This window comes from Bombina bombina, chromosome 9, assembly GCF_027579735.1.
Source record: "Bombina bombina isolate aBomBom1 chromosome 9, aBomBom1.pri, whole genome shotgun sequence".
Lineage (NCBI taxonomy): Eukaryota > Metazoa > Chordata > Amphibia > Anura > Bombinatoridae > Bombina > Bombina bombina.
Window position 1 is genome coordinate 137687243 of NC_069507.1, and position 24895 is coordinate 137712137.

Below are 24895 nucleotides of genomic sequence, written 5' to 3' on the forward strand. Positions count from 1 at the left end.
TTACAAAATCTATTTTATACTCAAGAGTAAGTAAATCAGTCAAGAGTAAGTAAGTCAGAAGGTTCCAATATACAAGTTTTAAGATACACTTAATGGGACAGTGTACTGTATAATAGATTTTAGTATACAATGGACAGTAAACACCTTGAGATTTTAAAATAAAATGTTTAGTGACACATAATGAAACCCCTTTGCAATATATTTGCATTGTTTATTTTGCTCCCTTTTCATGTAATTTATATCTGAAAATTTAACAATTTCTAATGCTCAGAACTTGAAATGCACTCTATTGACTTATTAAGGATCATACTGCTACATATCTGTTCCAAAGTGACTTTATCAGATAACAACTGGAAAACAATGTACTCTATGACTGGGGTTAGCTTTGTTGTCTGTGGACTAAAGCCCAGATTGGCTACTCCAAATAAGGCAAACGGTGAGTGGAGTTTGGGTATTGAAAAATAATTTCAGTAAAAAGGATGGTAATTTGTTTTAAAAAACATTAAGACGTGGCTCCCTTTTAGTCATGGGTGCTGCTATATTGACATTTAGCCTTCACTGCATTCCAGTACTGACGTGTTGACACGTGCAGAAACTCTACTTAAGATAACTGCAGTGAAACCCAAATGGCAGCACCCATAATTAGAGGGAGTGCGTAAAATGTATTAAGTGTATAATGTCCCTTTAAGGAAAATGTTAGAAAAGCGTTTCAAATAAAATATTTTAAAAACAATATCCTCATAACAATTATAAACACCTCGAATAAAAAGTTTAAAAGCTGAAGACTTATTAAATTTGCTCCAAATAAAAATACAATGCCAACCTACTGCATAAACCATGTAGCCCATCTAGCTAAAGCAGGTAAAGAAAGAAAGTTCATGCGCAATTGTGGATTACAATATACATATGTAAAAGCTCAGTGCTATTGGTGACATCTAGGGATGGGCGAATGTTTCGCAACATTTGAAAAATTAAACAAATTTTAACACGTTCGTTCCGTTTAATGTGATAGTATTTCTAATGCTTTGTTTAAATGTAATATTTAATTCAAATTTTTCTAATAATTCGAAAGAATTATGCAGTATTTGAATTAAAAAAATTTGAATTGATATATTTGTAATAGTATTTCTAATGTTTTCTTTAAAGTGAAGGTCAACTTTGATGAATGAAAGCCAGTTTTTTAAAAATACTATTGAAAACGGGCACTTTCATTCATCAAAGTTTACAAAGCAGCCGTTTTGTTTAAAAACTTGCCTCTCTCCTCTTCACAGCCGGAGCAGCTTCCCCCACCCGCAAAACCTCTCTTCATACGTCTGCTACGAATAATCCGACTTCCTCCAATCACGGCATGTCCTCAGGCAATGTTTGCTCTGGGGGGAAAGCCATTATTGGAGGAAGCCGGATTCGTAATTGCTGACGTATAAAGAGAGGATCTGCGGGCGTGGGAAGCTGCTCCGGCTGTGAAGAGGAGAGAGGTTAAGATTTTAAACAAAACGGCTGCTTTATAAACTTTGATGAATGAAAGTGCCTTTGTTTTTAATAGTATTTTTAAAAACCGGGCTTTCATTCTTCAAAGTTGACCTTCACTTTAACCCCTTAACGACCGACGACGTATGCCATACGTCCTCAAAAAAAAAAGCACTTAACGACCGAGGACGTATGGCATACGTCGTCGGTTAAACAGAGCACTGGAAGCGATCGAAATCGCTTCCAGCTGCTCTAACAGTATTGCAGACTTGCCTTGAGGTCTAGGCATCCTGCAATACTGTTCCCGAGTGCCGGGACCGGATTGATCACTCCCCCACGAGTGATCACTTCCGGTTTCGCTCCACGTGGAGCCCGGCAGTGTTTCAGAGCATCGGAAGCGATCGGACACGCTTCCGATGCTCTGCCTGTGTGCTAAGTGCCTCGGTGGGTCGAGGCACTTAGTTAGTTATAAAATAAAAGTAAAAATGTTTTAAAAAAAAAAAACGTATAAAATAAAAAAAATCCTAAAATAGCCCCCCCCCTCCCCCTTCACTAGGCATCCAAGATGGCGATGCCCAGTGCATCATGGGGCCTCTGGGGGTGTCCCTAGCCTGCCTCATCATAGGGGCAAGCTAGGCTCACCCAATCTGAGCCTCCCACCCAAAAAAAAATAATAATAATAATAAAATACCCCATTTGTCTGATCATGTCAATATTTGTAAATATTGACTATGATCAGTGTGGATCTCCCTCCCTCTCCTCACTTGCCATTTTGTTGGAGAGAGAGAGAGACCTGTATTTAGCAGAGAGAGATTTATTTCTTTTATTTGTTAAAAAATATAGAACCAAAGGCTCTTTTCAGAGCCATTAACCCCTAGCTTGCCAGTGATCACTATATATCACTGGCAGTAGCATAGGTGCACTTTTTTTTTGCTGCATTTTGCTGTCTGTGCATTTTTTAGGGGTTAATTTTGTTGTTGTAATTTTTTAAAAACCCAAAGGCTCTTTTCAGAAACATTTAGTTAATTTAATTTAATTTTCAGAGCCATTAACCCCTAGCTTGCCAGTGATCACTATATATCACTGGCAGTAGCATAGGTGCACTTTTTTTTGCTGCATTTTGCTGTCTGTGCATTTTTTTAGGGGTTAATTTTGTTGTTGTAATTTTTTAAAAACCCAAAGGCTCTTTTCAGAAACATTTAGTTATTTTAATTTAATTTTCAGAGCCATTAACCCCTAGCTTGCCAGTGATCGCTATAAATCACTGGCAGTTGCATAGCTGTACTTTTTTGCTGTCTGTGCATTTTTTTAGGGGTTAATTTTGTTGTTGTAATTTTTTAAAAACCCAAAGGCTCTTTTCAGAAACATTTAGTTAATTTAATTTAATTTTCAGAGCCATTAACCCCTAGCTTGCCAGTGATCGCTATAAATCACTGGCAGTAGCATAGCTGTACTTTTTTTGCTAGTTAATTTAGTTAATTAATTTAGTTAATTTAATTAAATTTTCAGAGCCATTAACCCCTAGCTTGCCAGTGATCGCTATAAATCACTGGCAGTTGCATAGCTGTACTTTTTTGCTGTCTGTGCATTTTTTTAGGGGTTAATTTTGTTGTTGTAATTTTTTAAAAACCCAAAGGCTCTTTTCAGAAACATTTAGTTAATTTAATTTAATTTTCAGAGCCATTAACCCCTAGCTTGCCAGTGATCGCTATAAATCACTGGCAGTAGCATAGCTGTACTTTTTTGCTAGTTAATTAATTTAGTTAATTTAATTTTTTTTAGTAATTGTTTTCTGTGACAGATACAAAAATGTCACAGAAAAGATATAGTGCTGAGGAGGCGTATGCCATCCTTGGGTCAGAGTCAGATGCCTCTATTTCTGACTCAGACCCCAATTTTGACCCTGCCATGTGCTCAGATACATCACTAGATGCAGTCTCAACTGATAGTGATGTATCTGTGGCTGCTAGCCCCCCTGCCAGCCCCCCTGCTACCCCCCCTGCCAGCCCCCCTGCTAGCCCCCCTGCCAGAAGGAGGCGTGTTGCTGCCATTGCTGCTGAAGAGTGGGTAACGCCTCATCTCCAGAGGCCAGATATCCCACCCTTCACAGCAAATGCTGGCATAAATATAGATGTGGCAGGTTTTAGCCCCCAGCAGTTTCTGGAAGTGTTTCTGTGCGATGATATATTGGGGAACATTGTCGCCCAAACTAATTTATATTCCCATCAGTTCCGTGCTGCAAAGCCTGGAACATATTTGGCAAAGCAGCAATGGGCCCCCATCAATGTGCCAGAATTAAAAAAATTCTGGGCATTGACTATGCTGATGGGCATCATAAAGAAACCCTCCATTCGCTCCTACTGGAGTAGTAGCCCCATCTGCTCTACCCCCATTTTCTCCCAGACTATGTCGAGGAAGAGGTATGAAATGATTCTGCATTTCATGCACTTCAGCGACAACAGCCTGTGCCCCCCTAGGGAGCATCCCCAATTTGACAGGCTGTATAAAATCCGCCCCCTGATAACCCACTTTTCTGCCAGGTTTGCAGAGGCTTATACACCTGGAAGGAATATATGCGTTGATGAATCCCTAATGAAGTATAAGGGAAGGCTGGGATTCAAGCAGTATATTCCTTCCAAACGCTCCAGATATGGGGTAAAGGTGTATAAGCTCTGTGACAGCGAGACTGGGTATACTCAGGCCTTCCGGGTGTATGAGGGGAAGGATAGCCACCTTGACCCTCCAGGTTGCCCAGAACATATGGGAACCACTGGCAAGATTGTCTGGGACCTGATATTACCCCTAATGAACAAAGGGTATCACTTGTACTTAGACAATTTTTATACAAGTGTCCTTTTGTTCAAGCTACTGTATTGCTTTGATACAGTAGCTTGCGGTACAATTAAAAAGAACCGCGCAGGTTTCCCAGGACAACTTGTACGCACCCGGCTACGAAGGGGGGAGACCTCAGCTCTGCGCCAAGAGGAGCTGTTGGCACTTAAGTACAGAGACAAGAAGGATGTATACCTTCTTACCACCATCCACACAGAGAGGACGGTGGCGGTTTCTGTACGTGGCAGAGCTGAGATCATAAGGAAGCCAGTGTGCATCAAGTCTTATAACCGGCATATGGGTGGGGTTGATCTGGCTGATCAGCTGCTGCAGCCCTACCTAATTATGCGGAAGACAAGGGCCTGGTACAAAAAGGTTGCAATTTACCTAATGCAGATTGCAACCCACAACACTTTTTTGTTGTTCAAAAAAGCAAACCCCAGAGTTAAAAAAACTTTTTTACAGTTTCAGCTCCAGATTATTACTGGGATTTTGTACCATGATGCACCTGCTCCCCGGGCGGTGATGGGAGAGAGCAGAGTTGGGGCTACTCATTTTATTTTTAAAATCCCCCCTACTGCCGCAAAGCAGAAACCACAAAAAAAAATGCAGAGTCTGTACCAAGAGGGGGAAGAGAAGGGACACCATATATCACTGTCCTGATTGCCCTGGACAGCCTGCACTCTGCATTGGGGACTGCTTCAAACGGTACCATACAATGGTCAATTTTTAAAAAAATAAATACATTTGGTGTTATATATATAAATATTTTTTTTTGGTTATGTTTACTGTTAGATGGGTTTTTGTTTTTTTTACTTTTACTGTGCCAGATTTTTACATTTCACTACTCTATTTTTTTCTAAAATTGGGCCTGTTATTTTTTTTTAACCAAAACCCCTGTCAAACCTATGCATGGGGGACATAGGTGTTCTCAGGGTGCCTTGCAAAAAACAACCTGAAGTATGTTTTTGTAATAACTTACAACAGTCTCTCCTAAATCATAGTCAAAAAGCAATGTGTCTGTAAAAATGAAAATTGAAATATAACCACCATACACTTTCTCCAATTTTTTGGGCTAAAACGGTTTCTTCAAAGGCATCAAAGCACACCATATACAATACCTTGGGGTGTCAACATTTAAAAAATATACACTTTCATGGCAATAAATAAAAGTGGGGTATGCAATAGGCCACAAACTAAAGATAGGCCTATCAGAAGAAATACTCTCATTGTTAATAACTAAAATCACAAGTCATAAAATTGTAACATAACCTTCCCAAAATCCTGGCAAACCTATGCATGGGGGGCATAGGTGTACTCAGGGTGCCTTGCAGAAAACAACCTGAAGTATTCTTTTGCAATAACTTACAACAGTCTCTCCTAAATCATAGTCAAAAAGCAATGTGTCTGTAAAAATGAAAATTGAAAAATTACCACCATACACTTTCTCCAATTTTTTGGGCTAAAACGGTTGCTTCAAAGGCATCAAAGCACACCATATACAATACCTTGGGGTGTCAACTTTTCAAATATATGCACATTCATGGAAAACAAATACATTGGGGTATGTTAAAAGACCCCCCAAAAAGACGATAGGCAAAGAAAATATGTTAAATGTGAAAAAAAATCACAAACGCATGTCAGACATTTGGCATTGCACCCCCCAAACAAGCCACCAAACCTATGCATAGGTGGTATCACTGAACTCAGGAGATGTTGGTGACCACATATTGGTGTCTTCTTTGGTAGTATCCATGTGAATCCATGTCTAAAGTACAATGTATGTGAACAATAACACAAAAATATGAATACCCAATAGTTTGACAAAGACTAGTGGTTACATTAGTGCATGGAAAGTGTTAAAATACCTGCATTTGAAATACCCTAGGAAGTCTACTTTTCAAAAATATATGGTTTGATTGAGGTAAATTACATTGGCCGGCTTCAGAAATGTCTTAAATAGGACATGGGTGCATGGGATGTGAAAATTCAAAGTGGAAAAAATGGAATGGGCTTCCTAAAAATAAGGCCTTTTAGCCCCCAGAGAACCCAACACACCTATACATGGGTGGTATCACTGTACTCAGGAGAGGTTGTTGAACACATATTGAGGTGTTTTTTGGCAGTAACACATAACAGGAACTGAAAATCCATGCCTAAAGTACAATGTGTGTGAAAAATAACACAAAAAAATGACTACCCAAAAGTTTGACAAAGACTGGTGGTTGAATTAGTGCATGGAAAGTGTTAAAATATCAGCATTTGAAAAACCCTAGGGTGTCTACTTTTCAAAAATATATGGTTTGATGGGGGTAAATTCCATTGGCCAGCTTCAGAAATGTCCCAAATAGGACATGGGTGCATGATGACCAATGTGAAAATTCCAAGTTGAAAAACTGGAATGCGCTACCTAAAAATAAGGCCATTTAGCCCCCAGAGAACCCTACACACCTATACATAGGTGGTATAACTGTACTCGGGAGATATTGTTGAACACATATTGACGTGGTTTTTGGCAGTAACACATAACAGGAACTGAAAATACATGCCTAAAGTACAATGTGTGTGAAAAATAACACAAAAAAATGACTACCCAAAAGTTTGACAAAGACTAGTGGTTGAATTAGTGCATGGAAAGTGTTAAAATACCAGCATTTGAAATACCCTAGGGTGTCTACTTTTCAAAAATATATGGTTTGATGGGGGTAAATTCCATTGGCCAGCTTCAGAAATGTCCCAAATAGGACATGGGTGCATAATGACCGATGTGAACATTCCAAGTTGAAAAACTGGAATGCGCTCTCTAACAATAAGGGCTTTTAGCCCCCCGAGAACCCGACACACCTATACATGGGTGGTATCACTGTACCCAGGAGATGCTACTGAAGACATATTAGGGTGTTATTTGGCAGTAACCCTTACCATTTTATCAGTAAATGTATTCTTAAATTGCTATTTGTCAAAAAATCAAATTATTTTTTTCCCCCCCCAAACTTTGGCATAGATTGGTGGTAAAATGGTTGCATGAAAAAAGTCAAAATACCCCAAGTTTAATACCTTAGGTTGTCTTCTTTTTAAAAATATATAAATTTGAAGGGTTATTCAGGGATTCCTGACAGATATTGGTGTTACAATGTAACTATCGCCAATTTTGAAAAAACATGGTTTTGAAATAGCAAAGTGCTACTTGTACTTATTGCCCTATAACTTGCAAAAAAAGCAAAGAACATGTAAACATTGGGTATTTCTAAACTCAAGACAAAATTTAGAAACTGTTTAGCATTGGTATTTTATGTTGGTTGTAGATGTGTTAGAGATTTTGGGGCTCAAAGTTAGAAAAAGTGTTTTTTTTTTCATTTTTTCCTAATATTTTATAATTTTTTTATAGTAAATTATAAGATATGATGAAAATAATGGTATCTTTAGAAAGTCCATTTAATGGCGAGAAAAACGGTATATAATATGTGTGGGTACAGTAAATGAGTAAGAGGAAAATAACAGTTAAACACAAACATCGCAGAAATGCAAAAATAGCCTTGGTCCCAGATGGTCAACAAATTGAAAAGTGGCCTGGTCACTAAGGGGTTAAATTTAATATTCAAATTGTGCAATATTCAAAATACTGTAGAAAGATTGGAATTGATATATTTGTATCTATTATGTATCAATTTACTAAATTCCCTACTACATAAATTATTGCACATCTGAATAGTATAAAATCGAATGTTACATTTGAAATTTCAAATGTTACATTTGAAATTTCAAATGTGGACATTCCATCTAATTATGAACATTCTGGAATCGAAAGTGACATTTGAAAACTGTAAATAACATTCGATTATAAAATATTTAAGAATATTCGTTCTTATCAACATTCGATTATGTAAATTGAATTTCTACAATAACATTCGAATTCGAACATAAACACATTCGCCCATCCCTAGTGATGTCTACTGAGAAGATCCACTTGAATCCAGTGCAGCTCCTTGTTAGATGGAAACCCCTTTGGTTTCCATCAATACGAAATAATTCAAGTGGAATTTCATACAAAGAATTTGTACACACAGTAAAAACCTACTTCTAAACTGCACTCTATATAGGTCAGCAGGTAAACATTCACAGCCCCCCAAGCAACGAAACCTATGAGCCAACTGTGCCACAGAGTAACTTGATACCGTCTGTATTCCACTACGAACTACAGAAGCCAGGGAGAATAAAAATACCTTGACACATTTCATTTGTCTAAACATACAGATTTGGATTAGTAAGATTAGGATAAAAGATGCTAGAAATATGTATAAGTCTGTCTGTCTGACAAATGTAAAAAAAATAATAATGCCTTTTAGGGAAAAAAATGTCCCAAATAATATTCATCACATGAACATCAGAAATGCTCTTCAGAAGTATGAAACAGAGTTAAAAGAACAACAACAAATTTGTCTGACAGCTGTTTTAATCATAAACTATTTTTGTATATATATATTAATATTAATACCCCAAACATAAGAATAACTAGGGGGTTGGGTAGATTTTGTATTCTAAGACAGCTGCATATCTGTTTCCAGATACATTTGTGTTTAATAGGATAGTGGTTTATCATTTGGAGTGCATTAAAAATGCAAAGCAGTAAATATTGTTCTATTAGATTTATGTTCACCTGGAAAATCAGATATATGTGATTACAAGAATAATAGGGATTAAAATCTAATCATACCAGTGATACAAACAAATCATATTGGAATGGAACTTTTTCAAGTTCTAAGAGTGTATGCATCTTTAACTTGAAAGACCTCAATGAAAGAAATCGTACATGCTATGAGGCAGACAGCTCTCCACTGACTGAAAGCAAACTAGAAAACTCTAGAATGGAATTATTAGAATAAGGAAAATCAGATTTTTTTTACGATTTAAAGAATACTAAACCCAATTTTTTTCTTTCATGATTCAGATAGAGCATGCAATTTTAAGCAACTTTCAAATTTACTCCTATTATCAAAATGTTCTTTGTTCCCTTGCTATCTTTATTTGAAAAGCAGGATTGTAAAGCTTACCCGTCAGCCCATTTTAGGTTGAGCACCCTAGATAGGGCTTGCTTATTTGCGACTACATTTAAGCCACCAATCGGCAAGCGCTACCCAGGTGCTGAATCAAAAATGGGCCGGCACCTAAGATTTACATTCCTGCTTTTTAAATGAAGATACCAAGAGAATGAAGTAAAATTGATAATAGGAGTAAATTTGAATGTTGCTAAAAATTGCATGCTCTATCTGAATCATGAAAGAAAAAAATTTGGGTTCGGCCAACACTGTTATACATAGTCCAATGTTAGAATTATACCACAGTGTGACATATTTTCTTAAAGACTTTGTCAATTAATTAATTAATTAATTAATTTACCAATGTGAATACTTTTGCCCCCTTCTAAAGAGCCGGTCACATCTTATAAACCAGCCTAAGCAACTTAAGCCCAATTATTGCTCTCCCATTCTATTTCTCCATATGGTTTAGCCACTACAAGGGTTCTTTGCATGAATCTTGTGAAAGAGATATTGAATCTGAACAATGCATATCTTTATGTAAGTGACAACCTTTCCGTCACTGTGGTGCTCTGTAATGAAGCAGAACCAAATAGATTGTTTTTAATCATTGAAGAATCAGGAATGTGACTTTATTATTGACATTTTCTGCAGAGAAAGATTAATTTATTAGAATTACTCAAATCCTTTTTATTTTTTTATTTTAATTATTCATTTTTATCCGGGCGGGGTGTTAAATACTGATTCTTGAAAGTCTATAAAATAAATGGTTTGACACAAAACCAGAATTGATGAATAACATATTTACCTTGTTCCAAGAAACGATGAGTAGGAAGAGTTTGAATTGGCTTTTGTAAAAATTCTTATCTGCATCCCTCCGCCATCACCAATATCTAAGCATCTTTTGTATGATACTTGTTTTTCCCAAGGAAAACATATCTCTCACTCTGAAGCTCTGTTTTCTAAATACAGGTAGCCCTCCGTTTACGCAGGGGTTAGGTTCCAGAAGGAATGGTTGTAAATCGAAACCGTTGCAAATTGAAACCCAGTTTATAATGTAAGTCAATGGGAAGTGAGGGAGATAGGTTCCAGGCCCCTCTCAAAATTGTCATAAGTAACACCTAATACATTATTTTTAAAGATTTGAAATGAAGACTTTAAATGTTAAAAAGCATTATAAACCTAATAAAATAGTCACACAACACAGAATATATAATTAAAATAAGTTAAATGAACAAAGACATTTGCTAAACAGCGTAATAAACCTAATAAAATAATCACACAACACAGACTTCACTTGCATTTTTCTGCAAACAGTTCTTTCTATGCATTCAAATCTGGACTGATTTATATACAGGAAGATCTTGTTCCTTTGAAATCTGCTTGATGGCTCAGGTCTGGTTAAACTGATTAATTTCAGCTTGCATGGCTTTGCTGCAACACAAGCAGACAGCTCCACCTACTGGCTATTTTAATCAATGCACTGCTTCTCAATGCTTTTCAATAGCAGTCACATGACTGGAAAAAAAGATTGTTATTCTGAAACGGTGCAAATTGAACCGTTGTAAACCGAGGGCCACATGTACTATAATATTGTCCAGAACAGTGAAATCCACCTCTTCCATTCTTGTGAAAACACAACCTCTAGAAACTTTTTGAGTCATAATAATAAATGTATCTTCGGCTCTGTATAACCTGGTGTAATTAGCTTTAGTTCTAGTATAAAGAGACACTCAAGTCAAAATTAACTTTTATGATTCAGTTAGAGCAGCAGTTTTAAGACACTTTCAAATTTACTTCCATTATCAAATATTGCAGTCTTTTTATATTCACACTTTCTGGGGAACAAGATCCTACTGAGCATGTGCACAAGCTCACAGGGTATACGTACGTATACCAGTCTGTGATTGGCTAATGTCTGTCACATGATACAGGGGGACTAAAAAATAAATTTGTCAGAAAAAAATCTACTGCTTATTTGAAATTCAGAGTAGGTGTTATTGCATTGTCTTTTTCTTATGCACTTGTTAATTATGCAATTCTACTGCATTGAGTGGTCCTTTAAAGGGACAGTCTAGTCCAAAATAAACTTTCATGATTCAGATAGAGAATGTAATTTTAAACAATTTTCCTATTTACTTTTATCACCAATTTTGCTTTGTTCTCTTGGTATTCTTAGTTGAAAGCTAAACCTAGGAGGTTCATATGCTAATTTCTAAGCCCTTGAAGGCCGCCTCTTCTCTCAGGGCATTTTGACAGTTTTTCACCACTAGAGGGTGTTAGTTCACGTTTGTCATATAGATAACACTGTGCTCACACACGTGGAGTTCCAGTGAGCAAGCTCTGATTGGCTAAAATGGATGTCTGTCTAAAAACTGAAATAAGGGGGCAGTTTGCAGAGGCTTAGATACAAGGTAATCACAGAGGTAAAAAGTATATTTATATAACTGTGTTGGTAATGCAAAACTAGGGAATGGGTAATAAAGGGATTATTTATCTTTTCAAACAATAAAAATTCTGGTGTAGACTGTCCCTTTAAGTAAAATATACCTCTCTTTTCTCTTTTTTGATTAGGCCATATTGTTTTTAAATGCCAGTTACATCAAGTTTTCTAGCTTTTCATTACATTCTACAGTTATGTCTACAGTTTTACTTATGAATTATTCACATTTGCAAAACAGAATGAGAAGCAGTCTGCCGGGAACGAACAGCAGCTCAATAGCTTGTTCTATGGCCCGGTTGCCACCTGGGAGTAGCTTCTTTCTGCCCAATTGTGCTTTTCACAGAGGAAAACTTTCCTGTAGTATATCAGTCTGATTCCGCTGACGTGGTCATTCTAGCCCCGAAACTGCACCTTGAGTGGCACTGGCCTTGTAGACAAGCACAGAAGTTTTTCTAGCTTTTGTTCTCAGTTGAGTACGTCTCTATTTTCTTGTTAGTATGCAAATTACTCTTGGGTTTCCCTATGAGTAAAAAGGGGAAACCAGAGGTGAACTCCTTGCACATATGCCCTAGAGAGAGATTTGGGAGGCCAAAACGTACGTCTGGGGTTTGTTATTTTCTCTTGTTCAGAGAAGAATTGCTTGGTATTTCGGTGCTGGACTGTCATTGGGCAGGATTAGACTGATGTGCTACAGGATATTTTTTCTCTGTGAAAGGCATAATGTGCTAAAAGAGACTGCACCATGAGTGGCACTGGCCTTGTGGACAAGCACAGAAGTTTTTCTAGCTTTTGTTCTGTCTCAGTTAAGTGCGTCTCTCTATTTTCTTGTTTAAATTATTTACATTATCATTTACCAGCAATTTGATTTGGCCTTTTTATAGATAGCTGAAATTATTGTACTATTTATTTTATATTGGCTATAAGAACTTTCCTGTACAGAAATAAATAATTGACAAATTGTGGCCGTCACCCAAGCACCCATATACATAGATTGTAATGCCAATCAAAGGACCCCAAAAGAAGTTACATAAAATATAGTAATTATTCTGTATTAAACATAATAATTACTTTATTTTATGTCTGCATATACAGTATAGGCAGAAAAAGGAGCAATAAACATGTTACTCTGTTAATCATCAGCGTGAAGAACCACAAATCCCAGAAAGCTGATGCAGCAATTTGATGATGATGGCTGAAAGATCTATATGAACCATTATTGTTCTAAGGAGGCCACCTCCATATACCTAACAGGATGACAGTCATAATCATGAAAAAGAAGGAAGAAGAGTGTATGACATGAGGCAAACTAAGCACTGAAGTGCAAGAAAGTGATATATGTAAACCAAAAACATATTATATAACTCAGAATTCCATAATATTACAAAAATGCAAACTATATAAAGAAATACTAAAATAGCATTGACATGAACAAAATTGCAGTGTATTCATGTTTTGAGGATCAGAAAAGAAAATGGCTTCAGGCAAAAGTGAGATAGGTGATCTTATGTCTAAATCAAATAAAAAATAAAACCATAAAAGAGCAATAATCCCCACACACTGTTGTTATGGCATAACTTTTAAATATAGTTATTATTAAAGTGACAGTAAAGTCAAATTTAAACTTTCATAATTCAGATAGAGCATGCATTTAAAACAACTTTACAATTTACTGCTATTATCTAATTTGCTTTGCTGTCTTGGTATCATTTGTTGAAGAGCATACCTAGGTAGGCTTAAAAACAGCAATACCCTACTAGAAACTAGCTGCTGATTGGTGGCTGCCCATATACAGTCATGGCTAAAAATATTGACACCCCTGCATTTCTGTCAGATAATGCACCACTTCGCCCAGAAAATTGTTGCAATGACAAATGTTTAAGTATTCTCATGTTTATTTATTTTGTTTGTATTGGTATGACACAAAAAAGTGGAGAAAAAAAAAGCCAAATCCGACACATTCCCTGCAAAACTCCATATATGACTCTTGTGATCGGCTTTTCGATGTGCACAGCTTTTTTCCCAGTAGTGCATTGCTGCTCCTTCAAGAAATGATACTAAAAGAATAAAGCAAAATTGATTATAGAAGTAAATTAGAGAAATGTTTACAATTGTATGCTAAATCTAAATCATGAAAGAAAATGTTTGGGTTTCATGTCCCTTTTACTATGTAAACCTTAGCTTGTATTGTCTTGAAATATCTTCAGCATTATTTTTTGTTAAGTATTTGAAAGACTTCTTGCACTGTCCTCTACTGTGACAATTCAGCAATTTCATAGCTGTCGGAGTCTAACAATAGCTCTTTTCATTATTTGAAGCATAGTTTACATCATTGTATTCAACTTTACTGATCCTTCAATTCTATCTATATGGCTGGTAGGAGTACTTCTAACAGGAATCTCTTGTTAGGATGTGTCTATGCAGGTAATTTCTGAAATCTCATATAATAGGTACTTAAGAACCAAGTAAAAGTTTTAGAAAGAGAAAAGAATAAAGTTAAATGGTTGTAGGGCAAAATAAAGGTTATTCAAGATCCAGAAAATGGTAGATGGGAAAAAAAAGAGTAGTCCTATTATTCTGATGTAGTATATGTCCTTGGTAATGATAGTTAAAGGGGCCTAAAATAGCAAAAAGAAGATTATATAATGTGTTCATTATTTGCAAGCTTTAGTGAAATAATAAAATGCTCTTTATGTTTAATTCCTGCTAAGCCATGCACTACTGGGACTTAGCTGAACACATTTGGTGAGTCAATGACAATAAGCACATTGTGTAACCATCTATCACCAGCAACTGTATGTGTGTTTGTCTGCTTTTGTATTCTGCCTTGGAATTTTATTTGTTCAGGGTATGCCCAAGTTGTATATTTTCTAATAGTGCAAGAACCACATATTTAAAAATGAATTAAAGGGCCAGTCTAGTCAAAATTATACTTTCATGATTCAGACAGGGCATGTCATTTTAAACAACTTTCCAATTTACTTTTATCATCAAATTTGCTTTGTTCTCTTGGTATTCTTTATTTAAAGGCTAAACCTAGGTAGGCTCATATGCTAATTTCTAATCCTTTGAAGGCCGCCTCTTATCTAAATGCATTTGACAGTTTTTTCACAGGTAGAGGGCATTAGTTCATGTGTTTCATATAGATAACATTGTGCTCATGCCTGTGGAGTTACTTATGAGAAGAGGGCACTGATTGGCTAAAATGCAAGTCTGTCAAAAGCACTGAGATAAGGGGGCAGTCTGCAGAGGCTTAGATACAATTTAATCACAGAGGTAAAAAGTATATTAATATAACCGTGTTGGTTATGCAAAACAGGGTAATGGGTAATAAAGGGATTATCTATCTTTTTAAACAATAAAAAAAATCTGGAGTAGGCTGTACCTTTTAAATATTCAGTTAAAACAAATGGCCACTATTTCAAGAGTTAGTCAGACATATATATATTGAGATAATTAAAGAAAAAATATTTTTAGTAAACACTTTAATGTAATGATTTTCTAATATCATATCATTTTATCTTCTTATAGCAATGTCAAGTCATAAATGAGTCACAACAAATCTTACTTACTAGATTCATCTATTATATCTTAATTATGAAGTCAGACAGTTGAGTAATTGCTTTGCGTTTTGGTTCATCCATTCCCACAAATTGATAGACTAATTGCCATGCAATTGTCTAGACTAGATTTGTAATTTAATGAGTACTTAGGTTGATTATGGATCCAGCAACATCTACCATCTTATGGTGTGAAGGATAAAGTGTTAAAAAAAATATTTGTTAAATAATATAATAGGCACATCCTCAACACATGCAAATGTATAAAAAAGAAAATCTAAAAACGGACAAAATAACATATTCTTATTTTTACCTTCAAGGATGCAGCACAAAAATAAATTTTAATTTGGTCCAAAAATATTTAATGGTATATTAAAAAGGAAGGCAACAGATTTTCACATTATTATTGCATATCAATGTGACCTGAGTGACAATTTAAACATGGGTCAAAGAATCCTTTATGAACACTGTCAAGTGTGGCTGCGCATTGTTATTTATGGAGAGCTACAGACATAGACCCTTTTAATAAAAAGAACCAGAATTAACAGATGGTAAATGAGTTTCCACTGTTTATTTATTACTCTTCTGGCTTTAGAAGGATGTTAAGAATTTGTACAGAAAGTACAACTCACTTATAATTATATACAAATTATATGCAGAAATCCCTTTGTGAAAAGATATATATAAATACATATATTAAATATTTATGTATTGTGTGTGTATAATATATATATATATATATATATATATATATATATATATATATATACATACATAAACTACAGCAGTTAGAATTTAAAATATTGCATATTATTATTATTCTTTATTTGTAAAGCGCCAACAGATTCCGCAGCGCTGCCCATGGGTACAAAGATAAAAGTACAACGGAGAAACAATACAATAAAATACAAAATTTTACAGACAAATACAGGGGGATTTGAGGGCCCTATTCCCGTGGGAATTTACAATCTAGATGTGAGGAGATAGATGAGGGCAACTGTTATGGTAAGGAAAGTGAAGTCAATTTGTTAATGAGTCGGGTGATAAGCTTCCCTGAACAAAGCTTATTAATGAGGTTAGGGGAAAGTCTGACAGCTCGAAGAAGTGTGTTCCAGAGGGTTGGTGCTGCACGAGAGAAGTCCTGTAGTCTAGCATGAGAGGAGGTGATGGTAGAGGACACAAGGAGCAGGTCATTGTTGGAACTTAGGGGCGGGCTAGAGTATATTTGGTTATGAGTGAGGACAGGTAGGCTCGGGCAGCATTGGAGAGGGCTTTGTAGGTCAGGGTGAGAATTTTGAATTTAACTCTGCTGTGAATGGGGAGCCAGTGAAGCGACTCACAGAGAGGTGCAGCAGAAACAGAGCATCGAGAAAGGTGGATTAGCCTGGCAGATGGATTGAAGGGAAGAGAGCCAGGAGAGAGGGAGGCCAGTTAGTAGGTTATTACAGTAGTCAAGTCAAGAAATTAACAGGGAGTGGATTAGCTGTTTAGTAGTTTCAGCACTCAGAAACAAACAAATTGTGGAGATATTGTGTAGGTGGTTGCGGCAGGATGAAGAGAGCAATTGTATGTGGGGAATGAAGGACAAATTTGAGTCAAGTGTGACTACAAGGCAGCGGACTTGGTGGACTTAGTGGTGCCACCAACAGTGATGGAAAAATTAGAAACTTGAGTAGAGTTAGAGGGGGGATTAGAAGTAGTCCAGTCTTGGACATGTTTATTTTTAGGTGGTGAGAGGCCATCCAGAAGGAAATGCCAGATAAGCAGTCGCTGATGTGACGAATGACAGAATGAGAGAGTGCAGGGGTGGAGAGGTAGATCTGGGTATCAGTTGAAGCCATAGCTGTTGATAAGTTTACCCAGTGAAGAAGTTTAAATAGAGAATAGTAGAAGATCCAGGAAAGAGCCTTGAGGTACTCCAATAGACAGAGGCAATAGAGAGGAGGAGTCGCCAGCAAAAGAGATGGAGAAGGATCTGTTAGAGAGATAAGAGTGAATCCAGGAGAGGGCAGTGTCACCGAGCCCAAGAGAGCTGAGAGTCCGTAGGAGAAGGGGATAGTCAAAGGCAGCAGAGAGGTCAAGTAAAATGAGGAGTATAGAGTAGTAGCCTTTGTTTTTAACAGAAAGGAGATCATTAGTAACCTTGGTGAGGGCAGTCTCAGTTGAGTGTTTTGTGGATGGAAGCCAGATTGCAGGGGGTCAAGCAATGAGTTGGAGTACAGGAAGTGGGTTAGGCAATCGAAAACTAGTTTTTCAAGGATTTTTTAAGCTAGCGGAAGCAGTAATATGGGGCGGTAGTTTGCAGGAGAGTTAGGGTCGAGGGAGGGTTTTTTGAGGATGGGGTGACTTTTGCATGTTTGAAGGAGGCAGGGAATGAGCCGGTAGAAAGGGATAGGTTGAATATGTGAGTAAGAGCTGGAGTGAGGGTGGGAGACAGAGAAGGTATTAGATGTGAAGGAATAGGGTCAAGTGGGCAGGTAGTGAGGTGTGAAGAAGACAATAGGGAAGCCACTTCACTCTCAGTGGTTGGGAGGAGGGTGCAGAGAGTGGCAGAGGGGGTGACGGAGTGAAGTTGGGAGACTGCAGACTTGTGTTGGGATGTTTCTTCGGATGGTAAGCGTTTTATTGAAAAAGTAGTCAGCCAGGTCTTGATACTGAATGCAGATGAGGGGGTGGTGCAGGTGGCTAGTGGAGAGAGTTGAAAATGGAGAAGAGTCTTTTAGGGTTTGAGGAGTGAGTGGATATAAGAGAAGAGAAGTAAGTTTGCTTAGCTAAGTGAAGGGCAGAGGTGTAAGAGTAAAGAATGAACTTATAGTGCATGAAATCAGGTTCAGAGTGGGATTTCCTCCAGGCACGTTCAGCAGTGCCGGGATCATTTTTGTAGGTGGCATGTTTGCTGGGAGTGCCAGGGTTGGAGCTGACGACATGGGGCTTTACAAAGTTGGGGTGGAGCGAGAGTGTCAAGTGCAGAGGAGAGAGTATTGTTATACTGGATTATAGCAAGGTCAGCGCAGGATATCGTGGAAGTGTGGGGAGGTGTATTTAAATAAGGTTGGAGAGTTGCGGAGGGTCCACAGTGTGCAGATTTCAACAGGTGCGGGGGCGAGGGGGAAAAGTAGGTTTAACCTGTATATTAAAATTAAAGATGAGCAGATGATGGTCTGAGATAGGAAATGAGCGACAGGCAACATCAGAGAGAGAGCAGAGATTGGAGAATACCAGATCAATAGAGTGTCCATCGCGGTGGGTAGGGAATAGGGTGGATTGTGAGAGGCCGAAGGAGTCAGTGAGTGAGAGAAGTTTAGAGGCAGCAGGGGCAGATGCGTTGTCAATAGGGATGTTGAAGTCCCCCAGAATTAGGGTAGGTGTATTTGTAGAGAGAATGTGAGGAAGCCAGGCAGCAAAGTTGTCAAGGAATTGGGAGGTTGGTCCAGGGGGGCAATAGATAACTGCCACTCTGAGAGAGGCAGAGGGGGGAGAACAGGCGAATGCAGTGGACTTCAAAGGAAGAAAAGGAGAGAGATGGAAATGGAGATAGGTACTGATAGGAGCAGGAGGGGGAGAGTAAGATGCCAACACCATGTCTCCCACCTGGCCTAGGTGTGTGGCTAAAGTGAAGATCACCATGTGTGAGAGCAGCAATGGAAGTAGTGTCAGAGGAAGATAGCAAGGTTTCAGTAATTGCTAGAAGGTTGAAAGCGTTGGAAACAAACAGGTTGTAAACAGTTGTAAGTTTGTTACAGACAGAGCGAGCATTCCAGAGGGCACAAGAAAAGAGAGGGGATAAGCACTGTGTGTTAATGGAGATGAGATTGTTGGTATTGCATGACCTAGAATTTTTGCAGTGGGAGAGTGAGCGAGAGTGTAAAAGTGTGGTGATTGCTGCAGGGCCAGGGTTAGGAGAGACGTCACCAATAGCAAGCAGTAGTAGCAGTGAGAGTGACAGAAGGTGAGAGTGAGACTTGTAGGAGCGTGTATGATTAGACACAGGAGAGTTAGTGGGGAAGTGTTTCTAAGGAGACAGAGTAGTTCATGAGAGGACAGCATAGGGGATGAGAGAAGGGACCAGTAAATACAGTAAATTTGCTTAACCAACAAATGTGTGATAACAAGACAGTGCAATAGCACTTAGTCTGAACTTCAAATGAGTAGTAGATTTTTTTTTAATGACAAATTTCACAGTTATGACGGTTTCCACTCCCCTGTACCATGTGACAGCCATCAGCCAATCACAAATGCATAAACGTAGATTCTGTGAATTCTTGCACATGCTCAGTAGAAGCTGGTGACTCAAAAAGTATAAATATAAAAAGACTGGGCACATTGTGTTAATGGAAGTAAATTGGAAAGTTGTATAAAATTGTATGCTCTATCTGAATCATTAAAGTTTAATTTGACCTGAGTGTCCCTTTAATAAAGAATTGTTTTAGAGTACTTTGTTGGAGGCTGGCAGTGAGCTTCCGATTAAAGGGACATTGCTGGTTCCAACTTTTGAACTTATTGAAAAGGAAGCCCACCATGATCTTGGAAACCCTTTCAAGCAAGTGTGAAACTTATATAAACAGAAACACATCCTCCTTTTTTTCTAAATAATTATGTGGACTTTGTAAATCAATATATCAAGAGCAGGTAGAATAGGGTATTTGCTCTTGAGTGGGCATATGGTGCACAATTAAGCAAACTATATACCTAAATATAGTGAACTATGATTTATATGTGCATTTCCTGTAAGTTCCCATATGAATATCAGCAGTTTTAACCTAGCCTTTTTTCATGCAAAACATATTTTAACATGTTACATTGCTGCTCTTTCATATTTATGATAGAAAATTAAATATTATTTTATGTTGAAATTTTTTTATTGAACCGTATTTTTTGTACATTAACATTCGTACATTGTGATAGTAAACATCAAACTCAGGAATGAGGTAACCGAAAAACAAAAAAATAAAAGTAATACATAAGATATCAAATGTGTGAGTCAATTATTAATAATGTTAGTATCTTTATAACAGTTCAAATAAGAGTGTACACATCTTGGTTTCATGGATGGCGTGGGTGTTGAGCACAAGAGTTAGATAAAAGATCAAATACCTATGTGGGGTTGTGAATGATTTGGGGCCTCCCGTTAAATATTATTTTAAAGGGACATGAAACCCAAAATTTTTCTCTCATGATTTTGGTAGAACATATAATATTAAATAACTTTCCAGTTTACTTCTATTTTCAAATTTGTTTCATTCTCTTAGTATCATTTGTTGAAGGAGCAGCAATGCACTACTGGTTTCTAACTAAAAACATGGGTGAGCCAATGACAATTGGTATGTGTGTGTGTATATATATATATATATATATTTATATATATATATATATACACAGTATATGTGTGTGTGTGTGTGTATATTGAAAGCGGATTGCACTCCAAGCTAACATATACTCAAAAGCCCTGGGTGCTGCAAAATGGGCATACAAAACATAGAAACAAAGTGCACTCCTAGGGATCCTTTTTCAAACACTTTTAATGGTGAACGTTTTCGGACGTTTAACGTCCGTCCTCAGACCAAAAAGATATATATATATAATGCTCATAGTAGAGCCCAATCGCACCTCCAAAAACAGCTACCAGGGTGCAGGCAGACACAAGTTAGAAAATTGGAAAAAAGGTGTACCGCTCACTTTTTTGGTCAGACTCGAAAATATTGCAAATCCACTTACATCAATTGCGTAACCTATATTTTCAATGGGACTTGCATAATGCCGGTATTACGAGTCTTCCAAAAAGTGAGCGGTACAGCCTCTCCTGTCAAGACTGATACCGCATTTAAAAGTCAGTAGTTAAGAGTTTTATGGGCTAACGCCGTAGTATAAAACTCTTAACTAAAGTGCTAAAAAGTACACTAACACCCATAAACTACCTATTAACCCCTAAACCGAGCCCCCCCCACATCGCAAACACTAAAATAAATTTTTTAACCCCTAATCTGCCGAACCGGACATCGCCGCCACTATAATAAATATATTAAGCCCTAAACCGCCACACTCCCACATCACAAACACTAGTTAAATTTTATTAACCCCTAATCTGCCATCCCTAACATCGCCGACACCTACCTACATTTATTAACCCCTAATCTGCCGCCCACAATGTCGCCGCAACTATATTAAATGTATTTAACCCCTAAATCTAAGTCTAACCCTAACCCCCCCCTAACTTAAATATAATTTAAATAAATCTAAATAAAATTACTACAATTCACTAAATAATTCCTATTTAAAACTAAATACTTACCGATAAAATAAACCATAAGCTAGCTACAATATAACTAATAGTTACATTGTAGCTAGCTTAGGATTTATTTTAATTTTACAGGCAAGTTTGTATTTATTTTAACTAGGTAGAATAGTTACTAAATAGTTATAGCTACCTAGTTAAAATAAATTCAAAATTACCTGTAAAATAAATTCTAACCTAAGTTACAATTACACCTAACACTACACTATAATTAAATTAATTACATAAACTAAATACAATTAAATACAATTTTACATTAGGGGATTGAAAAAATTAGGGGTTAATAATAATATGCAGGTGTCGGCGATGTCGGGGGCGGCGGATTAGGGGTTAATAAGTGTAAGATTAGGGGTGTTTAGACTCGGGGTTCATGTTAGGGTGTTAGGTGTAGACATTAAAAGTATTTCCCCATAGGAATCAATGGGGCTGCGTTAGGAGCTTTACACTGCTTTTTTGCAGGTGTTAGGTTTTTTTTCAGCCGGCTCTGCCCCATTGATTCCTATGGGGAAATCGTGCACGAGCACGTTTTGCCAGCTCACCGCTACCGTAAGCAGCGCTGGTATTGAGGTAAGATGTGGAGCTAAATTTTGCTCTCCGCTCACTTTTCTGCGGCTAACGCCGGGTTTCTAAAAACCCATAATACCAGCGCTGTCTGTAGGCAAGCGGTGAGGGAAAACTGCTCGTTAGCACTGCACAGCATTACCGACAAAACTCGTAATCTAGGTGTTTTTGCTTTATTGGCACGTCAAAGCATACGTTTGGGAGATCAATTACCCCTTGGTCTGATGAAGGGGTGATTGATCCCCGAAACGTTACCATTTTGCTTTTGATGTGCCAATAAAGCACCATATTTGCACAAATCCAGAGAGTGCATGCCTTCTTTCAATTATATATATATATATATATATATATATGCAGCCACCAATCAGCAGCTATAACCTAGGTTCTTTGCTGCTCCTGAACTTACCTAGATAAACCTTTCAGCAAAGAGAAGGAAGCAAATTAAATAGAAGTAAATTGGAAAGTTGTTTAAAATTGTATGTTCTGTCTAATTATGACTTTACTGTCCCTTTAAGTTTAAACTCTTCAGATGAACTCTCAGTGGTCATTCTGTTATAGCAATATGTGCTATGGAACATTTGTACTTCTGAGTTTATTCTGATTTAACCATGCTTAAAAACAACCATAAAAATCATCCTATGAAATTCATAATAACATCATGATTTTATTTTTTTAATTATTTTTTCATACTGATATAACATCCCAATAGCTTAAAATCTAACTAAGTTATTTATGATATTCTTTTATGATTATTGTATAGTAAGATGTTCAGTGGATATGAGAGTACCTTAAAGGGACACTGAACCCACATTTTTTTTATTTCATGATTCAGATAGAGCATGAAATTTTAATCAACTTTCTAATTTACTCCTATTATCAATAATTCTTCCTTTTCTTGCTATCTTTATTTAAAAAGCAAGAATGTAAATCTTAGAAGCCAGCCCAGACTGACATTTATCCACCAATAAGCAAGCATAACCCAGGTTCTCAACCATAAATGGGCCGGCTCCTATGCATCACATTCCTGCTTTTTAAATAAAGATAGCAAGAGAATGAAGAAAAATTAGAAAGTTGCTTAAATTTGCATGCTCTATCTGAATCATGAAAGAAAAAATGTGGGTTTAGTGTCCCTTTAATGAGAATCCAGCGTAATATGTTGAGATTTAATGATATTTATATATTTGAAAGTCAACACAAATAACTATACTAGTGGCTCAGTATATTTTAAATGTCACAGTGTATCAAATTTGAAGGCCGTTGTTATAATTATCATTTATTTGTATGGCACCACCAACTTCAGTAGCGCTGTGTACATAAGTAGGGTTATGAAATAATACAGATTTGTTGTAAAATACAAAACATAATAGCAAAATTAAAAAAAAAAGAACAACAAAGAGCTTACAGTCTACTAGTTGGGGAGATGTAAGGTTTGCTGTAGCTTTTCAAGTAGATTGTAGCTAATAACTATTTACAGGATAATGGAACATTTTAATCAACTTTTTCTTTATTTCAACAAAAACGATTGACATTTCAAAGTAAATTTGTTGTTTTGTTTTTTTTGGGGGGGGTTAATACACATTGTTGTCCTAAACCCCCCCCCCCCCCCAATATTTACTTGCCATATTGCAGAGGCAAGACCCTTTCCACCAATCAATCAGTTGTCCTCATCAGCCATTGAGGATTCATATGCAGTACAAAACCAATACTGCAGTATTATTTCTCAATTAAAATTTAAAAGGGGTATAAAAACCAAAATCTATTTGTGATTCAGATAGAGCAAGTGATTTTAAACAACTTTCTAATTTACTTCTATTATCAATTTTTTTCTTTGTTTTCTTGGTATCTTTTGTTGAACAGCAGGGACATATGCTTAGGAGCCGGCCCATTTCTGAAGCACTATAATGTTTTCCATTTGCAAGAGCACTAGATGGTAGCACTATTTCCTGACATGTAACGCTCCAGATGCCTACCTAGGTATCTTTTTCAAGACAGAATATCATGGGAAAGGAGCAAATTTAATAATAAAAGTAAATTGGATTATTATTTTTTTTAAATGGTATGCTCTGTCTGAATCATGTTTGGCTTTCATATCCCTTTTAAGCAAAAGAAAAACAAAATTTTGACTTTTTGAAATGTGCATGAAAGATTTTTTTTAATCATTATTTTGGTGGAAAGGAGACCTGTAATGATCAGGGACAATAAAGTCAAAATTAAACTTAAATTGGATAGAAAATACAAATGTTAACTTTCCAATTTATTTCTATTATCAATTTTGCTTAGTTCTTTTGTATTCTTTGTTAAAAAGTAATCCTTGTGAAGATCAGGAGCGCGCACGTGTCTTTTGCTACCTGGCAGCAGTGTTTGCAGCATTCTTTGGCAGCAGTGTATGTAACTATGTATAACATTGATATAAACATTGTTGCAGATACTATATGGCAGCAAACTTTGTAACTATAGATAACATGGCTATAAACAATGTTGCAAACACTGCTGCCAGATGACTAAGGACACGTGCACACTCCTGAGCTCACCCATGATTACTCTTTAACAATGTATACCAAGAGAACTAAGCAAAATTTATATTAAAAGTAAATTTGAAAGTTGTTTAAAATTGCATTCTCTTTCTAAATCAGTATTGTTTAAATTTGACTTTACTGTCCCTTTTAAAAATGACAAAAAAAATTAGGCAATGGACAAGTGTGCCCCT

The 24895-nt window shown here is 36.8% G+C and overlaps 1 protein-coding gene across 7 annotated transcripts in view; it reads left to right on the forward strand.

Moving 5' to 3' along the window:
- Positions 1-24895, forward strand: part of BLNK (B cell linker) — a 793385-nt gene that overhangs the window by 657597 nt on the left and 110893 nt on the right. The gene's annotated exons all lie outside the window — the stretch shown is intronic.